Source organism: Mus musculus, chromosome 1 (assembly GCF_000001635.26).
Source record: "Mus musculus strain C57BL/6J chromosome 1, GRCm38.p6 C57BL/6J".
Lineage (NCBI taxonomy): Eukaryota > Metazoa > Chordata > Mammalia > Rodentia > Muridae > Mus > Mus musculus.
Genome location: NC_000067.6, coordinates 168,345,396 through 168,372,401, shown reverse-complemented (window position 1 = coordinate 168,372,401; position 27,006 = coordinate 168,345,396). Strand labels below are relative to the sequence as shown.

The following is a 27,006-nucleotide window of genomic DNA, read 5'->3' as shown; positions in this document are numbered from 1 at the left end:
AGCATCTTCTTGCTTGTTTCTGGAGCTGCTCTTGTATGCCCTCAACCTATAACTGTGACTCTATACAGTAGGACTTAGCACTTCCTTGTTGAGGGTGAAATAAAGACAACAGTGTGCTTGTGCAATAAAGTCATCTCTCCTGACTTCTTCAAATTCCCCACCCGTTGGCCAAACCAAACACTTTCTTTTCTTCTTGCCCTGGGAATCCTATCAAGCACAGTTAGAAACCTTTCTGTGAATTGGGAAATGTAGTCTTAGGTGGCAATTTGAAACCGCACCCTTCAGTCCACATGCCTGGTGGATGCTCACTGGCATCTGACATGGTATATACCAGTTGCCAGCTTATTCTATTTCTTTAATGGCCTCCATCCTCTCTTCCCTGCACATATACAGCCATGATCTCTCTTCAGGTAAGCTCTTTGTGGTGGCGCACACCTTTAATCCCAGTACTTGGGAGGCAGAGGCAGGCGGATTACTGAGTTCAAGGCCAGCCTGGTCTACAGAGTGAGTTCCAGGACAGCCAAGGCTACACAGAGAAACCCTGTCTCGAAAAACCAAATTAAAAAAAAAAAAGCTGTCTTAATACATATGTCACCATCATCAGTGATACAGGTATGTGTGCGTGCACACACACATACACACACACACACATACACACACACACACACACACACACACACACACACACACACACGAGGAAGTAGGGGAGAGGTCTCAGAGACAGTGTTAATAAAGGCCCTCCTGAGGGTTAGAAGAAAGTTACCCTGAGTAGTTCTAATCTCATGCAGCAGTGATTGCCTGTTGTCCCCTGTACCTGGGAATGAAGAGGAGATGTACCAGAAAAGAACCTATGTTCATCTATGACTTTAGTCTCTGGGAAGATTTCTCTATATTATTTTCTTCTTGTCCAGGAAACTTTAAGGATTTCTATTTAGGCTAGATGAGAACCTTGGGCTAGGTTTCAGGTGCCTTAAAGGTAGGAATACGCCTTAAGGGCCACCATATGCTAAGCACCTATGTAGATGCCAGCCAGCTTCATTGGCTTGCTCATGTCCCTTTGGCATGGACTGTGTGTGCTCTTCACATTTCGTTTGTTTTTTTTTTTTTTATTTCTATCTTTGCCTTTGTCACAGTCACCCTCTGTACCTTTGTCGAGTGGATCCTTGGTGCCTCTGTGTTCCCCACTTCTCCATGCCTCTCTGCGGAGCCTGCCTTGTGCCTCTCATTACCACGTTAACAAACTCGAGTCGTGCCTAACGAGGACGCCTCATACGTTATGCTAATGATCAAGAGACATGTTAATGATATTTTAGAAGCCTAATTAGTGGAATATATAACTATATGCAATTTGGTAATGGACTGTGACAACAAGTTGCTAAGAGGGGACTTGACAAATCCAGTTGCATGTGGCCTCAGACAAACAGGAGCTAAGAATGGATGAGTGGAAATCAGACAGGAAGGTGGAGGGAGGGGGTGTGGACTGGGAGTATGGATGTCCATGAGCACATTTAGGTCAGGGTCAATAGTTCTTCAGGGTAAGGCCTTTTTCTTATCATCCTTCAACTGTCCTAAAACCACAAGGCTGTCTGTATCCAAAGAATTATTTTCCAATGTTTCTTAAGCAATTGCTTTCCCGTCCCATTGATCATACTCATGTATCTTTGTTCCAAATGTTATTTTGATTATGTTATCCCCCACAATATCTGTACTTGCGATTTGTAATGGAAGATATACACACAGAAGATAGGTTCTTGTGCCCGAAGGAGATTTTATTGTGTTATAAACCAACAATCAAGACTGTGTGAACTGGGAAATAATCAGGATTGTGTCTATCAACGTGTTGATCTTGTTGGTGGGAATAAAACAAGGGGTGGTGTGTGTAAAATCAGTCAGCTGTGGGAATGTCATTTTCTCTCCATGAATGAGTTGGTGGAGACATAGATTTCTTCACTCTGAGTCTTTCTCTCTCACAGTGATTCCCAATCTAGATCCCGGGAGGACCATGGATTGCTGAAAAGATTTGGGGAATCTGTGCATACACCAAACATTGTAATTACACCATACACATGTGCAGTCATACGTGCACATGCATGCAAACATAAGGATAAATAGCCTTTGAATGTATGAAGTGCTTTTTTGGTTGACAAAAAGCACCTTCACATCTAAAAAGGAGTTTTCACCTTTCTTACTCCCTCTCCTGTTTTCTTATGTATCATCAGTCCATTGATAAAAGCTACAGTTACAATGATTTCTTCAGTAGCAGTTCTTGCTTTTTTTCTTTTTCTTTTCTTTTTTTTTTTTTTTTTTTGGTGATATTGTGAAGGAGACCCCACAGCCACAATACCTGGGAACCTCTACTTAACCTGTTGCCATCCAAGCGACTTCTAAAAATGTAAGCACATAGCTTTTACTTTTGACTATGTTTTAATTCTAAATCGTATCGTAGGTTTCTGAGACTTTTCATAATGGTGTCTGTTAATTACTTTACTGTCTCTCTCTTTTTTTAAAAAAAATAAACTTGGAGCTATATTTTTACAGAGTAGGAGCACCACCCCGACCTCACCCTCAGAATCGAGCAGTATTTATAGAAAGTATGCTAACTCATCATGAAGAAACCAGGGCCCTGGGGTACCTTGATGGTACCTGCTTAGAGGCTTCAGCGCCAGCAACGGGCTTGCTTTGGTTTATTTATTTATTTTTCTATGATTAAAGTGACCTAGAGAGGTAGGCTCACAGCATCACACTTGAGCACCCAGCAAAGCTTTCAGAAGCACACACTCGGCTAGAAAATGTCTCAAGTCTTCAGCTCCTTGATGGATAAAGACAGCTACAGACACAAGGAGAGTGTTTTGTGCTCTTGAAATGTATTTTATCAGGTTATTGGCAGCAGGGCATATTTGTCATGTCTTCCCAGCAGTGTACCCCACCCCCATCACAGACACCTCTGCTTTGGTTTATAGAGCTCTAAACCTATGTCTACCATAGTTGTGGAATGCCAAGTAACTGTCCCTTGCAGTTTTCTTTTTAATTTTTTTTTTTAAATATCACTTCTTCTAGTACAGTCCTAGGACATGAACCTCGGGGGCAGAGGTACCTCCATAGCTGGGACCCGAGCCCTCCTTCTTTTGCCTTGCTGTGGTACCTTAAAGGATTTATTTTGAAAGTAAAGAAGAACAACTATACATCACTCCACTTATTAAATAATGCCCTCTTGACATCTAAGACCTTTCGTAGTCTTTATTTAGATATGGCCGCCAGCCATGCCTGTGCTAACCTCTTGGATGGGGAGGGAATCCATCTTCTAACGGGCAGTCACAGGTGTCTCTTGGAGAATGTGCCAAGGAGATCTGCCTGAAAGCCCCTTTTAAATGAACAGATTTTGGGAAAAAAAAAATATGGCCCTGTTCTGTAGCATTTTGTCTACGTCTTGTCCTTCTCTCTCCTTAACTCCCCTAATGGGCACTTTCTAGACATGACTAAGACTTGGCTTCAAAAACTTTGTGAAGTTTCTCTACGTAGCCTTTAATTTTTAAAAATCACTCTTTATAATGCGTATAGGTGTCTTGCTGTCAAGTGAATGTGGATTGCCCAGTGAGGTCAGAGGAGGGTGTCAGACCCTCTGGACTTAGAGTTACAGTTGTGAGCCATCATGTTAGTGCTAGGAATTGAACTCGGGAAGAGGACCTTTCTTTCTACACCTTCCACTTCCACATCTTCAGGCTTCCTATAAACATCATAGTCCATTCCCCCTCTGGTCTCTTTCCCTGGCGATTGTACTGATAAAGCTCTCAAGGCAGAGTCCCGTCTGGATCCGAGATCTTCTCTTCTGTCTGCTCCTTGTCCCTAAATAAAAGTGAGAACCTGTTCTGTGGAGGAAGACTGGAAGGGGGAAGATTTATCAGAGAGCCCGTGGAAAAAGCACATTCATTATCAATGTCTTCCTCACTGAGTTGTTTGAAGCCAGGAAAATTAGCAGTCACTTTGAAGCTCAACAGACCTTTCATCTTTGTGTGTGTGTGTATGTGTGTGTGTGTGTGTGTGTGTGTGTTAATATTAAGTTGAGATTCTTTTTCTTGCCACTTATTTGGTTTTTCTGCTAATAATGAAATTATAATGAGATCCCTGATGGAATTAAATAAAAAAAATAAACCCACCTCACATGGGTTCCCCCCCCCCCTCCCTCTCTAGGAATCTACTCTGCATAATAGGCCTTTGTTTCTGTGTTTTAGACGTAAGTGAGAGAGGCCTGGAGCTGGAAATTCACTCTTGTTGTTCTCTTTTAAGGAATAGGTCATAACATTCTCTTAGGCAGAAAGTCTTGACTATCCCTAGGCCCTGTTATCCCCAGACCTCTGTTGTCCCTGTCCCTGCCACTCCCCACTCCGGAGTGTGGTAGGGAGACAAAGCTAAGTACTCGATGCTTTTACAGGGTCAATGATGACTGTATTTCAGATGTGTCAACCCTCCTACTTTGAGGATTCATGATAGATGACAGCCCTTTGTTAGAAACGTGTGTGTGTGTGTGTGTGTGTGTGTGTGTGTGTGTGTGTGTTTTCCTGAAGGTCTCCAGGAAACAGCATCTGGAGTCTGGACCTTTTCTACTGCCTTTACCCACTGTGACTACCAGGGTATTGATTCAGGTAGCCAGACTAGCTGTATAGTTAAAGATAACCTTGAACTTCTGGTTTTCCTACCCCTACCTCCCAAGTGCTACAATTACAGGTATACACAACCATGCTCAGTTTATGCAGTGCTGGGCCATCCATCCAATCTAGAGCTGTGGACACGCTAGGCAAACACTCTCCCAACCCACTCACATCCTGAGTCCCCTGAACAAAAACATTTGGATAGCTGTTTCCCTGTGTGTTAACTGAGACTCCCTCCCTCTCTCCCTGGATACTCCTTCCTCACCAATGCTAGCTTTTGACAGTACCATTGGTTGGTTGAAGAGGACCTATTCCCCAGGCCCAAGCTGTCTTGATTTAGACCTGGGGTTTCTTCACATGGTCGAACCTATGCAGGAGTTCTTAGAAGAACGATCATCATGCAGGGTGCTCAGGGCAGATGCACACTCAAATCTCAATAACTATGAGTTCTACTACGTTCCACACTACAGGCCTTGACTAGCCTCAGATTTAGAAAATTCTTTCATCATCCAGCCGAAATCTCTTTCACTTTAGGGTTTTGTATTAGGCAAAAGATGGCCTCCCACAGTTTGTTCTTCTTAATACTAGAAACGTGGGCATAAAGAACAAGCAAGGTCGTGGTATATGCACCAAGACAAGGGCTGGTTTCTGCATCTGGCTTGCTCGGCTTTTGGAATCGATGGTAGTGACTAGTATCAGAGTCCAACTCCTCTCCAAGTCTTGGGTTCCCCCTCTCCTCCTTCCGTCTCACCATTAAACAGGTGTGATAAAGCTGAGGAATCTTTACAGTTGGTGATTTTATATCATAGATCAAAGATCAAAGCAGAAGAATACACAGCAACCATAAAATTAACTGCTTTTTCAATTTTACAATGCTTTCAGTGATAGAGAATCTTATAAATTTAATATTAATTAAACACTTAGCTTTTAACCTCCTCCTGCATCTACTTTTGGCTGGTGGCTGGAAAAAATTAATTGGGCATCTTAAATCTTGCATTACTAACGCCTTGACAGGAGGGGTTTCAAAAGCACTTAGAACGCCAGCAGAACGCACTCAGCGTATGCGTCCTTCCACTCACCTAATTGAAAATGCCTTTTTCCCCCCCTTCAGGAAAAATGAACCATTTGCTAATTTTTTTAAAGGAAGTGTAACTTACAGTCCCTTTTCATAGCCTGAGCTTTAACTCTGTCCCTTGGCACATTTAACACTTCACAAATGAAGGCCGTTGAACTTCGATTATTATAAGAGCCCTATTGATTTCTGAGAGCTCTGGTACAGATGTGTGACTGGCAATCACTTGGCCTGACCATTGTGTCATCTGCAACCCTTGTGTGCTCCAGTCAGCAGGAGTTGCGTAAGTCTCACTGAGTTTGGTAGGAGCTGGGATTCATCTTGACCTTGAAGCATCAGAAATGGTGACCTTTGAGAACAGACCCTGGACATCACGTACAATGCAGATTGGCAGGGAAAAGAAATCACGTATCTCTTAATGGAAGTTTTAAGAGCTAGGAAACCAGGGCTGGGAAGATGTTTCAGTTGGTAAAGTGATGGCCATAAAGCATTAGGACCTGACTTCAGTTCTCCAGCAACTGTGTAAAATCCAGATGAGACAGTGTGCCTCCGTAAGCCCAGTTCTGAGGGGTCAAGGTAGGGACAGGAGGATATCCAGGCTTGCTGGGTAGCCAGTCTAGCCTGGCAGTGAGCTTTAGGTTCAGTGATAGATCAGTGATAGATCAAAAACCAAAGTGGAGAGCAACTGAAAAAAGATACCCGACATTAACATTTGGCCCCCAAATACATATGCACACATACATAGGCCCATACATATATGCACACATAAACGTGTGTATATATATACATACACACACGTAAAAGGTAGGAAGTCAGTGTGATGGAGAAGCAATGCTATTCACATATTCTGATTTCTGAAAGGGGACTCCCATGACCATTTGTATCTGGACAGATATCTCTCTAGTAGCCAGGCAGACATATATCTATACTTAGGCTTTAGATTGGCTGAACAGGAGGAGTCATACCAATGCATTGTGTCTTGAGAGCGTTGCCACCTCCCTGATGAGCTTGGGACATTTCTCCAGGCAATTTCATTTTCCCCCTCCCATTTCATCCTGAAGTATTTAGAGAAGTCCAGGACCAGGCCTCGGAATGGACCCAAGCTGGTTCCCTGCTGGGACCATAAATTGGAAATAAGTGGCTGGGAACCACAGTAAATAGAGCGTGGACTCCTGCAAGACACCACTCTGCACCTGTTCTGACTCAGGTGACTCAGAGAAGAGTGTGCATTGCTTTGCGGAGTGGGGGAAGGGGAGGAAGGGGGCGGGGGTGGGTACATACTCCTAGCCCTGTGCTAATGAGCTTACCTGGCTTGTGAATGCCAACACTTGGAAAAATTTGGAGGGGAAAATTAAAGAAATCTTCCAAAGTGGGTTTTTTTTAAAAAATCTATTCTAAAAATAGTTTAATATAGGTGTCTATTAATCACCCATCTTCTAGTCTCATCGTCTAAGCTGACTGTAAACCAGTGTACAAGTGATTCCACAGCACATTTCTGGTTTGTGGGTGGGCAGGGCGAGGAACAGAGAACCTGCAGTGTTTACTCCCCTGCTCCTGTTCTGGGCTCTAACCATCTCTGTTCAGGCCTCTGGCAGTCACCTTGACGGTCCCTAATGGCAGCAGGGACCGTTTAATCCAGCCGTGAAGTTATAAATGACCTGTGGAATCCCCACTCCAACCTGGAATCCTAGCCCTCCGCACCTGGCCTGCCTGGACTCCCCGGGAAGCCCTACCGTTCCCTCTCATTACCGCCGAGCTTCTGAACCTTTTAAGAACTGAATTGATGGGACGTGGAATTTGATAGCCGATAAATTGAGGATATTGGTAAATTTAACGACTCTATTTGAAGGCAGCCTGGCCAGGATCGGGCCCAACGTTTGTTTGTGTTTGTGAGTGTATCCGTGGAAGTCCTTTATGTATGTATCTTGCTGTTTCCCTATCTATCTGGATATATTTGATATGTGGGGTGCTATAAAATTTTTAGTGCCTGAGTTTGGGTTGACCGCCTTATTACTCACGAGTGAGCTATACAGGTCTTCCTTAACAAGTGGCAGTAAAGGCTTTACAGCACCCCTTGCGCAGTCACATTTTTGTTTAGGCCACATATTGTCTTTTTCTTTTTAAGTCTCCCTTTGCTCATGTCCCTCTCAAGTACCTTTGTTGCCATGGCAACGGTTCCATCCTTTCTTAGGGTGGAGTGGAATGACATCCTCACTCAAGATCCTCTATGTCGGGCACGCCTGTTTGAGCTGGCCACAAACACTCAGTTAGGGGTCGTGGCTGTGGCCCCTACTTTGGCCATATGTGGCATTTCTCCCTCTCTTTGATGCCAGGCATCCTGTTTCTCAGACTGCTGTGGCTGTCCCTACATTAATCATTTGCCACGTCTCTGTGACCCAATCCTCCAAAGACTGGGAAGAAGCTGGCACCCGTGTTCTAAATATTAGGGAAAAATCGGTTTGTGTTCATCACTTTGGGTTCAGATCGGAGCTGTGTGTGACTGGCAGGGACACAGCCTGTGCTGTGCCCGTGGGCGTGAGGAGGGAAGAAGTTGTTTGGAATGTCTAGGCTTGGGTTGCTAGGAACTGCAAGGCAGACTCTGAGTTTTGGATCCATCTCTGTATTCCTAGGTTTGTCCCTGGCGTGGACTTCCCATTCTTTGATGCATGCAATGTTATTTTGCAAGAGAATCATAATAAATCTGATCTAGTCCACTGATTACATCTATAAGGAGACCGAGGCCCAAAGATCATGTGGCTTGCGGAGGCCACATGTCATTTTGTCCTGCAGATCAGAAAGCACATCCCCCTGCCTCTGCTGAGACTTCCACTGTACCATGATTAGTTATTTCTTTAGGACAGAAATTATTATCAAGTTAATTTTTTTCTTGTGCCCGTCAGCATTTCTGTAAGACATAGATGGAGACTTTGGGAAGGGCCCATTAGGCAAATGTTGACAGGAGGTGAGGTTGTACCACGTAAATTTCCAGTTCGTTTTCAGGAAGAGGTCTGAGACACTTGCCAACTGCTACGTAAGAAGAAGTGGGACCTGGGGATGTGTTAGCCATTTTGATGCTATTATGTGAAAGTACATCTCTTTACCTATTTTTTTTTTCTGAGCAATATTTTGACTGCTTCTTTTATGAAAGACGGTATGAATGACTGTGCCCAAGCCCACAGATGACACGAGAAATATTACAATCAATGCATGTTTTCCAGGAAGGTGACTAAAAACAACACCGAAACAATGTACATTTTTGTTCTATGTTTTGCAAACGTCACTGAACTAGCTAGTGCGTGCGACCGACACGGCTGTATGGCTGACATGAGTGGATTCAGATGGGAGAGTACACCCGTACAGATGGAGACGGAAAGAGTGTGTGCTTCTTTCTTGGGTGGTGTGAACGAGGATCCTGAACAATTTTTTCCCCCCTAAGTGTCTTAAATCTGAGTGTGAGGTTTTTTGTGGATGAGTAATACAACATTTGAGGAGATGGAGCAAGCCCTGCTTAGCCCTCGCTTGGTCTTTTCCACTCTCCGGCTCTGATGTGCTGTTCTCAAGTCTGCTGGTTTCATATATGGGTTGCCTGCAGCCATAAGCAATTTGCCATTCATACTCCTCTCAGCCTGGGAAATAGAAACCATGTGCTGAGTGTCTCTCTTCTGTTACCCGGACACAGAGGAAAGAGAAAGCCAATAGCCACTGGGTCCCCACCAAGCAGGTGACATGAAATAATATGTGTAAAGGGCAGAGAATGACTCTGAGAAAGGTTCTTGTTCCCACTTGACAGATGGGGAAACTAAACCTTAAAGATATTAAATGAATTGCCCAATCTCCTACGACTAGTAAATGACATCCAGGCGTCTCTGATTTCGTAGTCCATATTCTTTCCTGTGAGTCACATTGCCCCACTGGGTACTGGGCAATTATTCTCTTGTGCAATCTTTGAATCTTTGCTTTGATAATGGGCTTAATCATCCCTCTACAGCTCGTATCGAAATGAGAGTGACGTGCATTTGGCATCATCACGGGAAAGTCGCACTTGGCAAGACTCTAAAGCCACCTTTATCAGCTCCAGCAGCTTTCCTAGTAGCTCCCTGTCCCTCCCTGACAGTGTGGATTATGAAATAGCACTCAGGCTGGGTCAGGGCTCTGAGGACCTGGCAGAAGTTATAGCTGTGGGCTAGACGGAAGAGAAACGGGAAGGAACAGAAAATACCCTTCCTAATACACAAAATGGATAGTTCTGTATCGTGCAGGTTGATGTGTGAGGGTGTATGTGTGTGTGTGTGTGTGTGTGTAAGTAAGTGTGGGTAAAGGTGCATGTGTATGTGTGTAAGTGTGTGTGTATATATGTGAGTGTGTGTGTAAGTGTGGGTGAAGGTATATGTATGTATTCACAGGGGTACACATTTGTCCTTTCGTGGAGAAGTTGGAGGACAGCCTTGTGGTCATTCGTCATTAGCTGTCCATCTTGTTTTTATGAGACACATCTGTCACTGGCTTGGAGTTCACCAAATAGTCTAGTCTGGCTGCTCATCAAGCCCCAGGAATCCATCTGTCTCTGCCTCCCCATCTCTGAGATTACAAGCATGTGTCATCATGCCCAGCTTTTCTGTACATAGGTTTTGCAGATGGAACTCAGATTCTGAGGTTAGCCAAGCAAGTAGTTTCTCAACCTAATGAGTACAATTCCTCTCCCCTCCCCTTCCCTCCCTTCCCCCCCCTCCCTTCACCTCCCCTCTCCTTTCCTCCCTTTCCCCCCTCCCTTCTCCCTCCCTTCCCCTCCCCTCTCCTTCCCTCTCTTTCTTTCCCTTTCCCCCCACCTCCCTTTTCTTTTTCTTGCTATTCTAGATACCTTTAAAAGGCCACCATCTGGCTAGAGTGCTTAAAGAAAGTTCGGGTTTAAAAAAATTAGTTTTATAAATGTAGGCATAAGAACAAATTATTCTTTCTTCAATGTTCAAAGTGTTTTTGGAAGAAGCCGCATTGTTTGGATACAAACACCACAGAGGTACCCAAAAGCAAAGCTCTCAGATTCATCTGACAAAGGCATGGGGGCGGGGGACAGAGTGGGCAAAAATTTAAGTAAGAGAGGAAAGTAAAAGCTGTCACTCTGCTGTGACCCTTTTACAGAGATAAATCCCCCACCATGGAGAGGGCCAAGTTCACTTACTTAATTCATTATTTATTTTAGTTATTGGAGAAGCTCATTGCTACTTAGCCTCGGGGCATATTTGCAAGTGTGATAGGAAAAAGACAGCCCCTGCCATTACTGTTTACAGTCGACCATAGATAATATATAAACAAGACATATTGTTTTAGTAGAAAGACACTTGCATCTGGTTATGCCTTTAAACAAACAAGAATAAAACAACATGGATGTAAAGTCAGTAACGTAATAAAGCTTTTGTAGCAAATCAAGGTGGGAAAATCAAATGAAAGAATTGAAAATGTATCTGGTCCACATTTGATCCTTTTCATGTATTTAAAAAAAAAAGAAAGAAAGAAATATCCTTTGAAGGGTGATCTACTGTAGCAGAGTCGGGGACCAAGCCAGTGATGCTGTGACTTGCTTGTACTATGAGCCAAGCCCAGTAACAGTCAATAACACCCCTCACCTTCATGGGCCATCAGCCGTAGAGAGGCAAATTAGAGCAGCGGCATGGCCACAAATCACAGACTGTTGTTAGATTCGGTCTGACCCTTAGCATCATTTTATCTGAGTCCTCTTGGATTTAATGTGATTCCCTTCACGCCATCCGGTCGTCTCTGGACAAATACAGATACTGTTATTGTTATCATCATGATTACTCGGCCTGACCTATGATCGTTCTGCCCCGAAACCATAGGACCTTGCCATAGCCGAAGCATTCATATCCCTTTCAGCACCTTCCTGACATGGCTGGACTAGGGTAGATGTTGTCAAGAAAAGGAACACGTGGCTTTGCTCCTCCTGTTCCTCGTAGCTCTGCATCTTGCCTCTGGGGATGCCACCCATTTTCCCTAGGGGCTAGGAGGCTCTTGTGATTCCAGTGGTGGAATGGGGGGAAGCCAAGCTCTGAATGAAGATGGGTAAGAGCTGGCGCACCAGCCCTAACCTTCTTCCTCCTGGATATGGAGTTGACAGAAAGCCATCTTCACTGACCTTTCTTATAGAGAATTCCATCATCTGTGAAGAAATGTCTTATTAAGGTGGAACATGCACTTTGACCACCATGGGCTTGACAGTGTCAACCTCCTACTTTTCCCTTCTCTCAATCTATAACTTTAACCCCCATCCAAAACCCAAGACTGCAATAACAGACAAGGTGGAATCTGTAGCATGGACGCTTTGAACACACATGGGATTCCTGGACTGGAGAGAGTCACCCCCACAAGCTCATTGGTACTGGCTCCAAGCTTGGCGGTAGTAGAAGAGGGAAACTTGATAACATCAGAAGATACCATTAGAGTGATTCTGGAAATCATCTGGGGAGACACTGAAAGTCTCTGGCTTGGCCTACTTATATGGGAATTAAAACTGGGGAGAGACTTAAAAATCCTCCAATCTTCTAGGGTCAAAGAGTTGACCAGTAATGTGTTGTGATTGAGACTTAGTATCTCTAATGCTCTGGGTACATTTCCAATGTAGGGTATCATGTTCAAATGAATGGTGTCACTTCCTTTTTCTTCAAGACCTTCCTGCCTTTGCCTTCAAGCGTTCTCTGCATATTCCCATCATTTCTTATTGCCAGCATTTTCAACGCCCATTTCTTCCCTCTCATCATAGCTGTTTCCTGGAACTGGTAGAACTTGAGTGCAGTGCTGCATTGTGCCACCTGGGCACCTCCCCACATGTGTCACACAGCCCAAGGGACAATGGTCTACAGTGCACAGACCCTGCAGTCTGCCTGGATTTGAATCCCAAGTCTTTCCTTCACATGCGGGGTGACTTGGGTGTGCTATGGCTTCAATTCCCTAATCCCCATAGAATAATGTTGGAGTCTTCTGTATAGGTGCACACCTCATGGTGAGGCACTTCTTACGGTGACTGTCACTGCCCCTTCCCCTAAGCACCCATCAGTTTATTAAAACACTTACAAAGCAACTTAGATGGTATCTGATCCATGTTCAACTTCATAATGGATTTGCTTTTATGATTTATTTTCTTTACCCTTAGCAGTGACTTGGAGGTGCCCTAAATGGTATGTTACTTAATTCCCCATTGCACTAAGGATGGGACTTCTTGGGACTGTTCGGGGAGACATTACCCATTTCTTTATAGTGTGGCCTTAGGCGGATGTTTTTCTTCTTCCTTGGAAACTCGTTCTCTATCATGTGAGCACTCCATTGGTCCCAGTCTTGTCTTCTGCAGTGTGCACAGAATAAATTGTTTCTTTTCTTATTTGGGGGCAGCTCCTAGGCTGCTCACCGAGTGTCTCTCCTCTTCGGTTCCTGATCTGGAGCTGGGACTTTCTGGGGTGATAGGGACTTTTTGGGGCTCACTCACTCTCACAGATGGAGCCTGTGCTAGTGGCTTTCTGCAGAATCCCTCCCAGTCCATGGCAGTTGAGCTGCCCAAGACAATAGGATGGCTATAGTAATGAGATCCACAGGGCAAAGCTATGGAAAGCCAAATCCACACTTCGATAGATAAGCATTTCCCAAGGCTCTATGGAAACAGTGCATCCTGAGTTTGAGTTGGAACTGTCAGGACCGGCCTTACAGGGCAGCCTTGAAAGTCTGTTGCCTCTCTCTGCTCTCTCAGAATTCTGGTCAAGTTCCATTTCTGGAATTGTCCACATCCACTGACTTAATGCATGGGAGGACCAGAAACTCCCAAGAGAAGAAATATCAGCTCTCTGTCTATACACTCACACCACCCCGTGATGCAAGGTTTTTTGTTTGCTTGTTGGTTTTTTTTGTTTTGTTGTGTTGTGTGTGTTGTGTGTGTGTGTGTGTGTAACACACCTATGGGAAGCTAGTTATCCCCATTCTATCACTGACATTGAGGGACAGTTCTGTGGAGAGAAGATCTCTCATTTATTTCCTAGCCTGCCAGGGCTTGAAAGACCCAAGCTTGGGGCTAGGGCATGCTGCTGGCAACATCTCTCGCTTGGCGCCCTGTCCAATGAAGCACAGGCATGGGTTTCTTCATGGATCTGTCTGCTGGTCCCACTGCCCGCTGACAGCATCCTAAGTGACCAGAGGCCTTGCTGTAGGTCTGTAGAGACAGCAGTCGTGGGCTGGCACAAACTCACAAGCTGTGTCGGCTCCTCTTCTTTCCTTCCCCTACACTGAGGCAAGAGATGCAGCTTAGAGAAGGGTGAAGTGTGTATGGGGGAGGGGGGTTATTGTGAAGGTGGGGGTGGAGAGAAACGGAGGAACAACTGTAAAAAATGTTAATTTATTAATCACTGAATATATAGCAGTTCATCTGCAATGCTGTTGCCATGCCAACACCCTGGGAGTTTACTTTCTTAATCCAAGAGAGGAGCTCTCAGTCCCCTGCTCCCCTGCTGTGCCATTTGAATTTGCTGCTGCCACCGCTGCCACCGTAGTATCTGTTTTAGAAAACGGGGGGTGGGGTTGGGGGGGAGGGGAGGGGGATTAAGGCTCAACCACCAAAGCAGTCAGATGCAAAGCAGCGAGAGGCCTTTCTCAGCGCGACTTAGTAAAAATGACACAAATTAATATACTCTACTTAAACCAGACCAAGATTAATGGTTCTCTTTCAGTGCAGCTTAGCCCAACTGTCACTCGACAGGCGTTTGTCGGACAAAATCAACACTAATCAACATTTATTCGTCTCTTGCCCTTGGGTCTGAGGAGCGCAAGCGGGCTGCGCCATTCTCCCGCTCATCTCGCCACGCTTTTCACCCTCCATCCAGCTCCGCCATATATCACCCTTCCTCCGGGTGCCTCTGCTCGTCCGGATCCACAGACTCAGCTATCAGGGTACATTAGAGGCATGATAGATTTTCTGTTTTAATTTACATCTATTATATTACAACATAACAGAATTTTGATTCAGTAGAGACCTGTGTCTCCTATAGCCAGACTCCTTGGGAGGCTTTTTGCATTAACTTATTAAGGCTTGTTATGGTACAGCTTCAAATAGAGAGTCAGTGTTTCTCTCTCTCTCTCTCTCTCTCTCTCTCTCTCTCTCTCTCTCTCTCTCTCTCTCTCTCTCTCTCTCTCTCTCTCTCTGCCTGCCATGCTTAGTAAAGATGTCTTGGTGCGCCTTATTCACAAACACAGCTCATTTTCTGTACACTTGGCTTCCTGTACAGATCACATGAGGCTGGCGGAGTTTCCTCCCTTACTTTCTGATTGGACTTTGATCAGCCAACAATGGCAGCCGCGAGGGAGCTCCCCCTTCCCAGCCTGGCCTAGGGAAATGGCCTCCACAAACCAGCAGCTACCCCCTCCACCCAGAGCTGGTCTCCAGCATCTTCTTTTCCTCTTCCTTTCCTCTTTGATCTCAATTACAGTTAGCTTTTATTTGTGTTGAAACACGTGTGTATGTCCACGTGTGTATGTGTGTATTGTGTGTGTGTTCGCGCGCGCGCACGCGCTCGAGCGCCTGTGTGGTGATGGTAGGGGGGAGGGGTGCAGAGAGGAGGGAGAGAGGGAAGTGGCTGGGTTAGCCACAGATGATCCTGTTGAAAGGATGACTGAGAGGTGTGCCTGGACAGGGCTGCTTGCTTTCTCTGTGGCCTCCCTAAATGAAGCTTCTTCCAGCTTGGAGTAAGGTGTCTGTGTGTGCCTAGCTAGCGCAAAGTGTGTATGCTGCTCCACCTCGGTAGTGTTTATCTTGCTTACAAAGTTGGATTTTTAAATTCATTTTAAACAATGCGTTCGTTAATGTAAGATGTGTGTAGCAATGAGTTTGGTGTTGATCCTCCCTGCTTTCATCCATTTCCCCACGATTGGGGATTGTGGCTTTGAGCACACATTTTATTTTTTGACATAGTATTCTTTGAAGTGTTTGGTAGAATTGCTTTCTGGCTTTTGACTGTCAGTGGAGACTCATTACACTTCAGCTATCTGGTCACCTGGGGCCACTCCGCACACCTGTGGGGGACAAAAACCCTCCTCTCGGCTTGTACCTTTTAACCTTATAACCTATTTCCTGCGGACACTGTGACTTTGTCAGCCACTCAGGGTGACCGAGCCTTCCTCTGAGTTCTGAATTTCTTCCACTAAGCTGTTGCTTCTAAAGAGCAGTGAGATTATCTTGTGGCCAAAAGACAGAGAAGCCTGGGGGCTGAGTTGGGGGATGTGTGGTCTGTGCGTGTTTGCATGTGGTTGCTGAAGTGTAGGGTGTGTTAGGAGGATGGCTAAGGCCTTCCATTTTGGTTTCTTATTACATAGCAATAAAGTAAATGACGCTTAGTATAACTCTGCACTTAGAGAGCTGTAGCTCAATTTAAGAAACAAAACCCCACCACCAGGAGTTGCTTCGTATCTTGAGCTTGGGAAACTGACCTTGTTAATTTTAATGAGGGGAAAAATTCTCCAGCTGGGGCTGAGGAGAAAAAAACGAAATACCAATGAGGTTATCACGTTGGGTGATCTCACTGAATTCAGCGTGTAATCAGAATGGTGCTTAGAGAATTTTCTAGAGTTTACAAGAAACTGCAGATGCCCTCCCTAGTATTGAAGGCTGTTTTTTCCCAGGAGGCCGAGCCGAGCCGTATATGGTTTCTTCCTTGTGGAGCTATTTGAGAAACTAACATTAAAAAGTTGGGTGCAAATAAAACTGAGATTAAAAATGCATCAGTGTGTTGCTTTTGTGGCTCTGGCAGGAAGGCAGTGAGGTTGATAGCAGCTACAGTCAGTTAGAAGCAAAGGCCTCCCTAGTTCAAGTGCTTGCAGATGCCGGGTGGGACCCAGGCATCTGGCTCTTTATCCCCCAAGCCAGGTGAGTTGAGGGAGTCCTGTTATGCAGTAGGCAGCTCTTCAGTCCAAGCAGCAAGTTGATGGCTTTGACCCTGCTCTTGAGGAACTGACAGATTGTGACCAAGGAGGTTCAAGATGACTAGAGGACAGTTTTGCCCTCAGTTATGAGACGTGTCCTGAACTCTAGTGACATTTTGTTGGGGACAACAGAAAGAAACATCACCCATCAAGGTGTTTGACTGACCCTTTACTTTATCCTTGTCTACCAGATGGCAGATTCTTGGGAGACCACTGTATTAGCAGGCTTTTCAGGAGTCCAGGGCACGTAGAACAGCTTTGCTATCCTCCAAAGTTTCAGCTTGCTGATTCAGGCACTTTCCACATCTCTCTGGCATGTCCCTGAACTCCGCAGATTTGTGCAATTCTCAGGTACAAGATGTTCACAGGGACACTTTCTGATTAAATGGGAACATCTCACTCTAGGGACCATCTAAACATCAGTGGATTATTGATGAGAGAGGTGTTTGTCCATGAATGTGCATAAGTTCCCTTGAAATTCAACCCCTTCCTTCGAAAGCTATAAGATAGCAGTTAAGGGCACTTGGCTGTGTGTGTATGGGATGGGAAATGCTGGTTGCCAAGCAGCAGGGAATGGACATAATCATGCTGCCTAGCAACAGCGGCAGCGTGGTCACTTGCACAGATTTCTGTGCCTCTTCCTGTTTGATCTGTAGGAAAATGTAGATGGCTTCTGTGGGTTGTTCTCTGCCCTAGCTATAGTGAGATGCAGGAAAAAACGTGCTGGATCACAGAGGGCAGATATTCATATGTGATGACTTGCCAGACCATCTAAGGCTGAGTGCTAACATTTGCATGACCTCCCTTCCTCAGTTTCCCCTCCTTTAAGTTAGTGTGGCACTTGCAGCTTGACTTCTGAGCCTTGAGGGAATCTTGGAGACATGCCAGACTCCTGTGGGTGTTACCTCTGTTGACCCTGGTGGGATTTAAGTCTACAAGTGTGAATATGAAGCAGCCAGCTTTACACATGTGCGCTTGCGCACGCATGCACACACACACACACACACACACACACACACACAAGCCCTCAAGTGAGAAAGGCAAGTGGAGCAGGATCAGAACAAAGTACCAGGCAGGGTATGATCAAGGCAAGTTATCCTTGCCGGTCTGCCCTTTATCTTGGCTCTGACTATCACTCCTAAAATTTGACACCCCACCGTGAGGCTACCTGCTCAGTGCAGGGTCTGAAGAGGTGTGGTCTGCAGAGGCTTCCTGGGTCAGAGTGTTGGACTTCCTGGGTCGTGGTGGTTGTATTTATGGAGAATTGGGAAAGCTTGGAATGGAAGGCTGATGGGAGATAGATGGCAGTGACTGAGAGGGACTGAGCATCTCCCCACTACCAGCCCTTTCCTCTTGTCAGGGGGTGGTGACAGCCAAAGTACATACAGGCTTGGCCTAGGAAGGCAGTCTAGTCTAGCATGTGGCTTTTCCCAAGTGCCTTGTTCCACCTGAGCATTAGCGCTCTTGACTATGATGGGTGGCAACATCAGCCACACCGAGTGGGTTCAAAGGCAGAAGATTGTAAGTGTAATTGTCCACAGTTCCCGTAAAATGACAGTTTCTCCCAAGCTGCTTCCTCCGTCCAGCATTATAGAGCAGGACCTCAGAAGAGAGGTGGGTTGCCACAGCTATGCTTATTACAGACATCACCCTCCTAAGTTTCCTCTCCCATCTTTGATGTAAAGTTGGTTCCCTGGCTGCCAGGGAAGCATTTGTTTATTTTTAGTTGATTCTTTGGTGTGTATCTCTCTCCATACATGTTCATATATGTATTTCTATGTATATGGGCGCACGTTGAGTATAAGTGCAAAACAGGCCAGCGGTGCACCCTGGGTGACTTTCTTCATCATTCTCCACCTTAATTTTTTGAGACCTGGCCAGCCACTCACTGAACCTGGTGCTCAGTAGTTCAGCTAGTCTGGTCAGCTCGTGACCACCAGGTATCCACCTCTCTCTGTCTTCCAAGTGCTGGGATTAAATATGTGTCCTGCATAGTCAGCCCGAGTGCCCAGCTTGCCATACTTACTTGAGTTCAGGATATCTGAATCAAGTTCTCTCAGGCTTCTGAGGCAACCTCTTTACAGGCTGAGTTCTCTCTCCAGCCCTTCAATGGTTTCTTTACCTTTATTTATTTTTTTCTTTTCAGAGTCCATTAGACTGGGGGCCTCTGTCATTTCACGGGTGATGGAACAGTTATAAAGAACAGGGATAGTTGCTTTGATTCCTAGATACTCTTGTTTTTTAAGATTGGACCAGAATCCTGTGGTCTGTAGGTAAAGATGAACCCCTTGGTGAAATCGGAAGGGGTTGGGCAGAGAGCCACGGTGTAGTCAAAACTTTTTGGACTTTAGAGTGTTGAGCTCAGTGTTGAGAACTCTCTGAATGATTCACAACATGGCCTCTGCTGGGTCTGCAGAGGTGAAGCACAGCCCTTGAGCCACTTGTATACCTGTTGTGTACTAGTATGAAGAATGACAGATGGATGCAAAGGGAACAGCCTGGCTTCAAACAGCCTCTTTCACTGAAGTCCTGCTATGAGCCCTCAGTCTGCAGGTTCCCCAGGGAAGCGTTCCTGACCTATGTGTTTCCCTGAGTGGGGTAGGTTTACAATTCAGAATTGTCAGAGCTGGAGAGATGGCTCAGCTGTTAAGAGCATTGGTTGCTTTTCCAGAGGATGCAGGTTCAATTCCTAGCACCCTGATGGTGGCTCAAAACTATCCATAATTCCTCCAGTGGATCTGATGCTGTTGTCTGGCCTCCTGGGCACACAGGCCATTTAGATATACATGCAAGCGAAATATCTATCCGCATAAAAATTAAACTTAGAAACAAACAGACAAACAGAATTGCTAGTCTTGGCCACTGGAAAGGTTCTTCTTTTACAACACAGATTATTGGGAATGATATGGCAGGAGTGTCGTGAAAGCTGGGGTTCACTCACTTGCAACAGTTCTGTGTGTCTTAAACATAGGTATGGTGTTCTTTGGGTCAGTAGCTTATTCTCTATATCAAAGGAAGGGACCTGAACACTCAAAGCTATAACCTCTCTAAGACAACTCACACCCTGAACCACTCCTCATTGTCCGTGCAGGGAGGGAGTAGTCTTAATGGCTCCTGCCTAGCAGCCATTCTGGGGCTTAGCGTGGAGCAGCGTGGTTCTAAAATTCTATACCACCTGTTCCATCATTCCTTCTCCCCCCTCCCCCACCCCGAGTTTCACATTCCATGCTACTGTAGACTTGTGATTCTGATACTCGGAAGGAAGAAAGGAAGGAGGGGAGGAGGAAGGAAGGGAGGGAGGGGGAAGGAGAGGAAAAAGGAGGAGAAGGAGAAGAAGAAGGAGAAGAAGAGGAGGAGGAGATTGAGAAGAAGAGATAGAAGAGGAGAAGAGAGCAGGAGGAGTGGGGAGCAGAGGGGACAGGAAATGGAGGAGAGGAGACATAAAGGCTGTGATCTTCTTTGCCCCTCCCCTTGTCTTTGAAGAAGTCCAGCAGCCCTTACTGTGGCACCTTAGAAACTACATCTCTAGACCAATAGAGGAGTGAAGGTCCGTCTCAGTCCTGCTTCCTCAGTCGCTCCACTCCTTAGCGAGGGAGGAGGTAAGCTGACTCCTGGCTCTTGCGCCACACAGCTCTTCTGTTGCCACCAGGAGTGGTTTATGGTGAGGGCTCAGTTCTGGCTTGACTCCGTGATGGTGCTTCGGCTATCTATAGGAAGAAAGGAGGCAGCAGACATGAGGGGTAGGTTTAGTGTCTCTGGGCTGTCCTGGTGGTTCTTCCTGTTAAGTTGAAGAACCTCAACTTTTATGGAAAGTTGTGGACAACCAAAGGAGAAGGTTTTAGTGCCTGGCAAATTTCCAAGTGTCCAAATGGTAAGAGAGCCTTGAGTGTGTTTCCAGCCTTTCTATGACAGAGTTTCCAAATTGGCTTTGATTTCCTATGGTCAGCATGGCTTGCTATTCAGGTAACACCCTTCCTTTAAGGAAGGCAGAACACTTGACACATTTTAAGCCTTTCATCCTCACAAATATCCCTGAAAAATGGAGGTCCAGTGAAGACAGAGCCTTGATTATTGTGTAACCTGCTTACTAGTTTGGGGCTATACTCTCTATCTCAACAAAAATCACCTGAAGATAGGAAATCTATAGCTCAGTAGGTAGATTGATTTTGCCTGGCATTCATGAGGCCTTGGTCTCTCTATTCCCAGTAAGTACGACATAAATTTTGGTGGTGGAATCCTAATGTCCTAGCACCCTGGCACAGAAAGTCAGAAGAATTAGAAGCTGAAGGCCATCCTTGGCTGCATAGCAGATCAGAGCTAGCTCTGGCTACAGGAGACATTGTCTCAAACAAACAAACAACCAACCATCTCAAACTCCAAATAACAGAAAGTAGGAAATTAACAAGTACAAAACCTCATTTGAATGTGTAAGCTGGTAATAGTCAGCCTTCCAATGAAAAGCCCCATAGCTCTATCTGCTCCTGTCCATTGTGCTTGTTTTCAATGGCATTTCCATGCCATAGCCACCACTCTCTCCCCGAAAGGGAAAGCCTGAGAAATTGAACATAGCCACCCTTTAGAACATAGGGAACCTAGGACAGGCAAAGTCAGTCTTGAGAAACTCATTACCATGAAGTGAATGTGCCTTGCCAAGAGGCTGTGACTACTAATAAGAAACAGCACTAACAGCTGCCCAGGTATGTGGTCCCGCTGTTTGACACCCCCCCCCCACACAGCCAACACCACATTTCTTCTTGTGTGTGCTGTAGTTGGGGATTATCACAGAATAGGATATCCAGGGCATGCCCCCTCCCCCCAGCAGCATCCAAGCATTTCTGTGGCTGATTAGGGGATCAGGGATTTTACGAATGATCCCTGAACCTGCCAGAGCTGTTCCTCAGGATAAGGACTAGAAGCTTGTCCTAGACAGTCTTTGGCAGATAACAAGTGTTTGGTCTGCATTTATCGATCTGATCAGGTGTCTGGACCATCAGGACTCTAGGATGGACTTAGCGAAGACAAACTGTTTACCCCACAAGTTCCGGTACTGAGAGGAAAGGTAACCAAAGCTACCTGTGCTTGAAAGTGCAAGCTGTCTACTTGCAGAGACAGGACCCACAAGCCCACTGCTCCATGCTTGGACTGTCAGTGCTGTGATGATTCCAAGGCAGCAGCCCACCCCTTGCTCTTTTCCCAGTCTGGCTGTTTCAGATGAAAAGACGGAGAGGCAGACGTCTGCTGTAGTGACGGTGGTGTTTTATTTTAAGATAAAGTATGGAAGCCGCTGATTGATGGATTATAAACTGGGAGGTCCAGAATAAAGCTTCATTCTGGGGGCATCGGTATATTTCACAGGGAGCCTCCTGGGCATTAATTTTGCCGTTAATTTTGTTATTAGAGACCTAGGCAAACAAAGGGAGGTGGTGAAGCTAGGGGCTGATTTAACCTTGATGAAACAGTGATTTCACCAAGGATGATGTTCCCCATCTATCTTCATCCATCAAGGTAACGCTGAAATATGCTAATGAATCCCGAAGATAGGAACACAGAGCAGTGAAATGGGCCGTTGCAGATGCTCTCTGGACCCCCATGACAGGGTGATACCACTGACTGTCCAGATTGAGCAGAAGATCCGGAGCCACACAGACAGGCTCCTATGGAGCAGGAAAGAGCATCGGATGAGGTTTTCCTTGGAGACTGGAAGGGCACACATCATAGAATGGGTGGGAAAGCCTGGCTTTTGGTGAAAGGGCTTGTTTCCTGAATTCTTCAACTTGTTTTCAAGCCAGCCCGTTGGGGAACCAAGTAGATGGTGTACTGCACCTGGGCAAGCAGGTTTATTTGTAAATTCCAACCTAACTTAATGCCAAATCAAGTTATCAGTTACCATGTCAGTTCGCAGTTCTGAGTTTGTTTCCAAGGAAAAATAAGCTAATACTAGTTTGTGAGTTTTAAGCTACAACCTGTTGGGTACTTACTACATGCTGAGCAAACTATCAAATTATATATACCCTATGAGGAAGTATCATTATAGCATATGATTTGCACATGGGGTTTGAGGACTTTTCATATCTAGAGTTGTATATTGTTAAGTGGCAGGATTCTGGTACAGACCCATGTCCATCAGACCCCTAAGCCCTGATACAAACAGTAGTGGTCCAAGGACTATTATGTAGGGGTTATCCAGGATCCCTCCATGACTGTCAGGAGTGTTTTTACCTACCGTTTATCTGTTGCTTGGCAGTAGTTCAAGTTTAACCTCAGGATTCCTTGTCCATTTACTTTCTAAATACACAGATCTGTGGGGACAGAACAGGGTCCTCTATAGATCCCTAGATGATATTCCTCCCATTTATTAGTGCCGTTACTGAGCTGTTTTCTGGTTTTCACATAGTAGATGACAGACGTTGGGTGTTTTGTTTCTCTAAGTTAATCTTACAGGGATCACAATAAAACATCTGTCAGTTTAAATTTATTGGTAGATACACCTATTTACTCCTTGTTCATCCACTCCAGCCTATCTGGCCACTCAGAGAAAAGAAAAAAAGTCAAAGAGTAAATGAAATTTCCTTCTTCTTGATCTGATGGCAATTCAGACAAACTGATATTAGGAGCTGTGTTCTCCACTGATAATCCCAGGAGACTTGACAATACCTCAACTGGAGTTGAACCTACTTCAAGGATGGGGACCCTGAAGTGTAGGGTGGGATATTAACAATACAGTTTACGTTGCTATTCAGGCAAACCAGGCATAAGGATCCTCAAATCTAAAATGTTTGCCATCTGTTTATCTTGTTCTGCTTCTTTTGGGAATAGAGAAGTAGACACTAACATGAGAAAAGGAGCCTGGGTAGAAGATGGTGACATGGGATGCTAAGTCACACAAGCTCCCTAAGATTCACTGGGCCAGGCACAAGTGCCACATTGGCTTTAGAGTCTGCTGGCCATTTCTGAAGCAGGTGGGCCTGTAGCTGGCTGTTATTAAAGAGTTAATCACCTAAGACCAGGCCTGTGGAGGATGTTGTACTAGTCTTTGCATCTTGCCCAAAGGTAGCATTGGCCAGTGAGCTCAGCCCTGGCCTTCTGTCTGGTTAGTCTGTCTCTCAGCTGCCCCTTTCTAGGCTTTCTAGACTTGGAGTTCATACACAGTAAATCTTTCTCTTAATAAAGCCGTTTTTCAAATCTGACTTTGGACCAGGGACTGCTTTTTCTCCGAATGCAACAGCTGTTAAACATGGCGCCTTGGGCATGGTGTAGATTTCTTTGTTTAGTTTTGGGTTTTCAATATGAGCAGAGACATGAAGGAGCAAGAGGACTCAATTGATTTTTTTCTCCTACCTATGAGGCAGCCAGTGCGTTTGGAAACTAGGCTTCCTTCCCCATCCGCCTTCTGGGCTCTCTTAAGGATGAAGCCTATTGTCTCTTAATAGCCAGAGCAGGGTGCCCCTCGTTCTGTGAGACAGAATGGTGGAGCCTGAGGTGGCGGCCAGCAGAGGTCCAGGCCTAACCTTTGGCCCTGGTCTGTCCTGGCCAAATGGGGAAGGTATTTCTATACCCTTGCTCTTTGGCCTTCTGTCAATAGCTCTGTTCCCTATGCGCAGGGAGCATGCTCCCTGCAAGGGGGGGGGGGGGAGTTCACAAAAGAAATGAATTATGCATATGGATTTCATTTCCTTGATGAATAGGGAATCTGAAGGCTTAGGGAAGAAGGGGGGTTAGGGATAGGGGAGTTGAGGTGGGGGAACCAAGAAGACTTTGGTGCAAAGAAGGGTTGGAGGGAAAAGATGACAGAAAGACTTGGGGTGGGATATTAAAGAATAAACCAGTGGCCCTTTACCGTATTGATGGCCCATTATCCCTACCTCCATATAGGAATACATATTCCAGTCTCGATTGACATGCAGATCCCCCCCCCCCCCCCCGAGAAATCGGAGGTGGTGCTGTAGTGATCTGACCGTCCTGTGTTCCAGTTTTGGGAAAATCCCTGCTTTTGCTTGAAGTGGGAAGAATCTTACCTTTGGAAGTAGAAGGCTTGGCTCTAGGCTCCCTGACACACTGGCTGCCAGACCTTGGGCAAGCTGTTTCACCTTTCTCAGCCTCGACGATCTCATCTGTAAATGGGGACTATGACAACTGCCCTGTGGGAATGTCACAGGGACCACATCAAAATGCTTTGATAAATAACTCAAAATGGGAATCTAAAGGTGTTTTAGATTTTTTTTTTTCCTATCAGGACTTTCTTCTCTCTTTTTTTAAAAATAGTTCCCCTCCTTTTTTTAAAACTTATTTATTATTTGTAAAAAGAAGTTTTTTTTTATTCACTTCTAAAAAATTGTTTTAATGTGTATGAGTGTTTTGCCTATGTGTATATATGTGTGCCACCTGCATTCCTGGTACCCACGAAGGCTGCAAAAGAGTGCATTGGCTCTCCTAGAGCTGGAATTATAGTGGCCAAAGGCACTTGCTGCTCTTCCAGAGGACCTGAAGTCAGTTCCTAGACCCCACATTGTGTGGCTGGCACACAGAAACCTGTGACTTCAGCTCCAAGACTGATTGGAAACCTTTGGCTTCAATGGGTATTTACACATTTATATACCAGTGCACAGACCCATACAGTTCATAAAAAAAGAAAGAGGGGGAGGGGAGTCTTTTGGCAAATCTGACTACTTGGTCCTTGGTCAGTAGTTGCACATAGCTGGTTTGATTAGCAGTAGGAAAAGCCTGACATTGTCAACCACTCAAAGAGTTGACTGGAAAGATTTCCTGTGTAGGCTTGCTCACTACTGTTACTTCTGGTTGCTGAGAGCCTATGATAGGAAATGTGACCAAAATGACTTCTTGCTCCCCACAGTGTTCTCCATAATTCCTTGCTTCTAGGTAGGAGGAGTTATACATGTATACACATTGATTGGGAATAGCCCCCTGTTTGCTAAGATGTCTGTTCTGACACAAGGCTTTATTTTGCAGCCTAAGCTGGCCTAGACCTCACAGGCATGCTCCCTCCCGTATTAGCCTCCAGAGTACTGAGTTTGTAGGTATCAACTGTACACCCAGCTCAGCTTGAGAGAGGAGTTTTTCCTAAAGATTTAGTCATAAAATAAATACTGTAAGAGTACACTGTTGCTGTCTTCAGACATGCCAGAAGAGAGATCAGATCCCATTACAGATGGTTGTGAGCCACCATGTGGTTGCTGGGAATTGAACTCAGGACCTCTGGACGAGCAGTCAGCACTCTTAACCGCTGAGCCATCTCTCCAGCCATAAGTTATCTCTCCAAAGATAAGTTTTGATAATTTTAGCAGACCTAAATCTTACCTGAGGAATGAGTTGCTTCAGCAGGGCCAGCTGCTGTCATGTTTCTTACGTTTCTCAACAGCCGATTGCACAGCCTGCTCTTTTCTCTAGAAGTGTCTGCCTTCTTTCACACCTCACCCTTCTGGAGGTGAGTGTGCTCAGAGTGATGTTTTTGCTTCTGGGGGTGGGTTGGGAGCTGCCCTCCCTCCACAGCCTCCGTGCCACCAAGTATTCCGTGGAACCATTTTGTATTTTTGAGTCTGTTTCCCACTCGGCCCTGGGACAGGTGTGGAGGTGCTTAGTCTTAACTTCCTGCCCCTGAGATGGTTCTGCCTTGGAGGCTCTGGGCCTCTGCCACCCCAACTTCAATCTTTATACTGCCGTTTCATGGATTTTATTGGTTTGGCTTTATGGGTAAGAGTCTGCTTTTAAGAAATGTTTAAAACCCAGTGGTGCAGAGAACAAACCAATACCTACTATGAATTATTTATTTGTTTATTAAGATTTTCCACGGTGCCTTTTTCTCTCAAAGCTCACAGTACTATATAGAAAACTTCAAATAGCCTTTAGTATCAGAGGAGAGAAGGGGATGAGGAGACCCTGAGAGGAGAAGAATGGAGGAAGAAGAGGGACAGGGGGAGCCCTCGAGGTCACAGAGCTGACACTGTATCCAAAGGAGGCAGGCTGGGAAGACCTGAGGCTGGGTCAGGACTATGCTGGCTTTCTTTCTGAGCCTCCTGGGTGCTATGGAGGTGACCTGGTGACCTAGGAAACCCCTCCTAGGTATGATATTCTAGGGAGGCCAACAGAGCTTTTCTTTGTAGGTGAGTCGGCCTAACCCTCCCACTAAGTTGTTGTTGCGGCAGTAAAAATGGCAATAAAGATGTTTTTTTTTTTAAATGTTATACATAAACCTTTCAATAACAAGTATATTTGGTATAGAGTGCTTTTCAACCCCGGCTGCACATTAAAATCACCTAGGGAACTTTTACAAAATACCACCAACGCTTTGGTTTTACCTTGGCACAA

The 27,006-nt window shown here is 45.4% G+C and overlaps 1 protein-coding gene and 1 long non-coding RNA gene across 7 annotated transcripts in view; one reads left to right on the top strand and one right to left on the bottom strand.

Annotated features, from left to right (window-relative positions):
* The window catches only part of Gm51671, a 55,325-nt gene extending 29,093 nt beyond the window's left edge, over window positions 1-26,232 (bottom strand). The window contains exon 1 of the long non-coding RNA XR_003948152.1: window positions 47-26,232. This is a non-coding gene — a long non-coding RNA (predicted gene, 51671). The remainder of the gene's footprint in view (window positions 1-46) is intronic.
* Window positions 1-27,006, top strand: part of Pbx1 (pre B cell leukemia homeobox 1) — a 313,002-nt gene that overhangs the window by 59,964 nt on the left and 226,032 nt on the right. The window lies entirely within an intron of this gene.